Source organism: Balaenoptera borealis (genome assembly GCF_965194805.1).
Source record: "Balaenoptera borealis genome assembly, chromosome: 8".
Taxonomy (NCBI): Eukaryota; Metazoa; Chordata; class Mammalia; order Artiodactyla; family Balaenopteridae; genus Balaenoptera; species Balaenoptera borealis.
This window is the reverse complement of record NC_138865.1, coordinates 14,860,268-14,865,404: the sequence shown is the minus strand read 5'-3', so window position 1 is coordinate 14,865,404 and position 5,137 is coordinate 14,860,268.

The window sequence follows — 5,137 nt, the reverse complement described above, 5'->3', positions numbered from 1 at the left end:
GTGTTGTGGGCTCTTTGGTGGGAATGTTGAAATAAGAGGCAAGTGGATGGAGGAAAGGAACCTAATTCATGGGGCTTGTGCCTCCTGCAGTCTGGTGCATTAAGGACCAGGATCTATGGCTTCGATGGAAAGCGCCCCTCAGCCCTCTTATCAAAATGGAAGCAGGTGGCCGCCTCGGCCAACCCAGGGATGGTCACGTGAGATGATGGGGCAGGGCTGGGAGCCTCCATGGCTTTGCTCGCTCTGCTGGGGAAGGTGGCAGCTCTTCTATCCTTGTGGGACCATGAGTGTGAGAGGCTGCCGGTACCTGGGATGCCCAGCCTTGATGCCTGGTACGCTCATGCCTGTTTTCTCTCTCTCATCCCTTTATGGAGGCTTAATCAGGGTCCCTCTACACGGAAGACCCCGAGGATGACCAGAATCCACACATACTTCCTAAAGAGCACAGCTTAGACCAGGAACTAGACCTATTCTGGAGTTGAGAGTGGGGCTGGGGGGTCTCGGACCCCTTTGAAAAGCCAGGGACAGCTCTTGACTCATCATAGTTTGGGAGGTCAGAGCGCCTGCTTTCAGCATAACCACCAAAGACTTTAGTGAGGGTGGGGAGTCAGGGTTGAGGTCAGGCTTGAGAACCAGCCATGGGCAGTGGTGCCAGGAGGTGGGCAGCGGTGCTGATCAGAGAGCGGAGAAGGTTGTAGGTAAACCTCCTGCTTTGCACTTTTACCAAAGGCCAACACTGTGCTTCTCAACGCTGCCTTGTGGCTTGTTGATTGCCTCCACTCCGGGCCGGGGGGCATCCAGTGCGTATGTACCCATTCAGCAGATTTCTCTCCCTGCCCCATGGAGTCCACCTGCGGGCAAATCCAGAGCGCCTCCCACGAGCAGAGCACCGTGCCTGGCGCCCTGGGGACCAGAGCCAAGTGTCAGTGGGGTTCCCACCCTTTCAGGCCATACAGTCTAGTAGAAGAATGTAAGGGAAGACCCACAAAGATGGTAGTGGAGGCTGCCGTGGATGTAAAACAGTAACTCGATACCTTTCGACCAGGCTCCATGAGACACTTAATAGCCATCCAATCCCCAGCTCTGTCCCCACCGGTGGGGTGCCGTTCTGTCCTGCACCAGCTCCCCGGAGCTGACTGCGCATTTTTCCCCAGCTTCAAATTCGGTAGTGTCACATTGGTAGCTTGAAAGCAGCAATGGTAGGGATGTTTACACCACAGAAATAGGCCGGTGCTATAAATCAGGGCTCTCTCTTTTTGAAGAGGCAGCTTACCTGTCCACCACTATCGGCACATAGCGCGGGGCTTGGTGTGTGATATTCGCTGAAGTTTCACTGAGTGAAAGATGCTGGATGCACTTTTTGTCTTCGACCCGGGGTCCCCTCTAGTGCTGGAGCTCCTGGCTCCTCCTATGACAGAGACCGTCTTCATCACTTAGGAGTCCTTTCCAGCCCATCCACGCTCTTTAAATTCCAGCCCAGAATAAGCCATGAAGGGAAGGCCTCCCCTTTCCTCCCGGGCCAAGCTCTCCATTCTGTTCCAGTTCCCACCTCTTCTGGGAGAGACTCCACTTCTGCCCACTCGAGTGACCTAAATGCAACAGACACCACAGAGAAGAATATAAGAAGCCTAGGGTTGTCCAAGAGACAGACACGGCCCCTGGTGGGGGGGTGGGGGTGGAGGGGGGCTAGTACTGCTTACAGAGAAATAAAGGCTTGGCTCTGGTCTAAGGCAGAATGCATGCATGGCCTAAGAGTAAAGAGTACCATTCGGGAGAACAGCTGGGTTGAGTCATAAGGGCCTTGTAGGAGAAACCCCGGTGCAGAGCTGCAAATATGAGCTTTGACTGTCATCTGACCTTGAATCAGTGGGTAATGGGGAGTCATTAAGGGTCTCTGAGGTGGAGGACACCATGACTGGAGCTCAGCTTTAGGAAGAGTCATCTGGCGGAAGTAACAGGATGGAGTGGAGGTGGGATACCAAGGAGGCCGGGAGATGGCCGATTTGTGTCACAGTGAAGTTGCCCAGAAGAGGGGTGACTGAGGGAAAGACAGGGGAGACTGGAATAGGATGAGCGTGGCTGATGAGAGTGTACAGTGGAGCTTGGGGCGGGGCGCGGGTGCTGGGCAAGGTGAGCGTGGGCTGGCTGAGGGCAGTGGCCGTGTCAGGAGGGAGACCTGGCTGGGAGGAGAAGCACGTGGTGGAGGAAGTGCCTCGTCTCTAGAGCCATTGGGCTCCCCTCGGTCCTCCTCCTCCCTGGGCATGCTCAACATGAGCTGAGCTCTTGGCCAGAGCTGCCTCTTCACCCCCCACACCCTCTTGGTGTTCGTTCCCTGCCCTTCTTCAGGCCACACCCTGACAACCTTCTTTGTTGCTTTCCGGGCCTCCTAAGGATGACTGCTTGGGAAGGTTTTGCCTTTGGAACTCCTGACTCTCCACCCCTCTTGGTGCTGATCTGCCCTCACAGCTTCACCCGGCCCCCCTGGAAAGATGATTCCCAGATGTGGGAGATAGCGCTCCCACTTCTCTCCTGAGCTCCAGATCTAGGTGTTCAGGTGCTGGCTGGAGATCTCCCAGATCTCAACTACTGTTCTCCTAACCCCAAGAGACTTTGGCCCCTCCTGCCGGAGGCTTACCATGTTACTTACGTTATTACTCCCTTACCGTGCTACTCACTTACCCTGCTACTCACTTACCATGGTACTCCCTTACCATGATACTCCCTTACCATGCTACTCCCTTACCATGCTACTCACCATGTTACTCGCTTGCTCAAAACCTTCCAGGGCTCCCCGGTGCTTATTGACTTTAAGAATAGGCTAACCTGCATATGCCAGTGCCAGATTTAGGGAATAAAGAGAAAGAGAACAGCTAATGGACATATAAGACCCTGAGGTCTAATCTCCTGAACAGGGCAGGGCAAGAACCGTGTTCAATGCTTACATTTAATAGTGAGGAGAGAAATGGGGACCAGGAGAGACTGGAGTGGTCAGAAAACTATGAAGATAGCCAAGAGGTGAGGCTTTTTCACAGGAGGAGGAGTCATCCATTCGACTGGGGTAGGTATGATGTAAAAGCAGTGACAGTCATTTACAAATTCCCAGATTGTCTCTCCTTGCTCTTGCCCTCTTTGTCCCTGGTTTGTCTCCCCTCCCCTTTACACTTGCCTCTTCTGATTCCTTGCTAAATCCCACCTCCCCCAGGTTCAGCTGCTTGCCCTCCAAGCGCCATTCCTAATATACCTGACAGAATATTCCAGTAGCCACCTAAGGCAATAATCAGGCAAGTAATCAGAAATGCCCATCCCAGGCTTGTTCACAGAAGTCAAATCTGGAAGCAAACTGGATATCTATCAAGAAGTTAAGTGATTTATAGAACATCCGAGCTACCCTGGTGTTCTAGTGGGAACCAAGGAAGTTTCATCAGGAGTCCTGGGTCAGATACATTGTTTAAAATGTGGACTCCCCAATACATTTATAAAATTCGAGAATACTTCCAAGCTTACTCATTTCTCTAGCCTTTCCTCCTAAAAGTAACCTTACTTTGGGGAACACGTAAGCCCCCTTTTGTGAAGGGGTGGTTATGCGATGGCATATCCACGGTTTAGAATTCCATTTTAGTTTCCTGTTGACATGGCTTCTTTAAGAAAATCTTTGCTCATGTTTTTTATTTACACGTGGCAGTCGTGATCTTTCACTTTCTATGGCAGGTGGGACAGCCGGGGAGAACCGCCAGCACCACTTCTGAGAGGACACAAGTGCCACCTTAGGAAGGATAGCCCAGCCTGTGCCCGTTGTCATCTGAAAGTCCTATGTGAGAAGAAAAACTATAAAATCAAGATCATACTGGAGATGTTTGGGTCTCTGACCCAAGGCAGTTGAAGTCCAGGCATTGCCTTAGAGTTCTCGTGAATTTCTGTTATCAAGGACTTACTACTGAAATCACTTACTACAAGGCAGAACGCACATGAAACCCAGAGCGACAGAGGCATTGTGGACACCTGCGTTCTTTGTCATTGTCACCCTGGCTTTTGGTGGCTTCCTTTAAGAGAACAGGTGGTTTAAAAAGAATAAATGAAGGAGTTCAGTCCCAGAGTCTGCCCAGCACCCTGCTTTCAGCCTTAGGTATTGCTGTTGCCCGGGGTGGGTGGAGCGGGGCATGGGGGAAGCGGAGAAGTTTCACTACATCTACCGTTGTGACCTGGACATCAATGTGCACTTTAAAATAGGAAGTTTGGAAGGCAAGAGAGAACAAAAGAGTTACAAAGCTGTTCTAGAAGACCCAGTGTTGAAGTTTTCAGGACTGTACCAAGAAACGTGTTCTGACCTCTATGTTACTTGCCAAGTTTTTGCAGGAGGGAAGCCTCTGGCCTTGCCAGTGAGACCCTCCTACAAGGCATTTAGTATGAGATGGAATGGCTAAAGCTGCCTGTGAAATACCCTGACTGGCCCAGGAATGCCCAAGTGGCCCTGACTATTTGGGATGTGTTGGGCCAGGAAAGGCAGTGTCTGTGGGAGGACCAACCGTTTCGCAGTTTGGAGAATACGGCATGTTTCGCCAGGGGATGCGTGACTCGAAAGTCTGGCCTAACGTGGAAGCAGATGGATCAGAACCCACAAAAACTGCTGGCAGAACAAGCAGTGCTCTCTCAGAAGGTCAGGTGAGCAGCCTTGCCAAGTTACCTCTAACATCAACAGCAGATAAGCAAATAATGTTGGGTTTGATTTCCGGTTTCTGCAATGTGGAAGACTAAGATCAACTGAAAATCCTCCCACAACAAACAGCTAAAAGTATGAAGTAGCAGTAAAATAGGTAAAACAATTTAGGAAGGTAAGCCTTGCCAAAGATGAGTTTGCAGTCTACAATTACACACCAATGAAAGCTAAATTCAATAATCATAACAAACAACTGGAATATATCCACCAGAAATTCAGATAATGGAATATTGACAATAAAAAAAAACTATTTAAAAATAAAACAATAATATAAAAACATAAAACATAAATCAAAGAATAAAACATAAAAAAGAGAAAGATTATTTACTACTATACCTATATAATGAAACTTAATATTGGTTAGAGTAATTCTTCATCTTTTTTTCTCCTTTCTTCAAACTCAAGTGTTTTTTTTTTTAAATA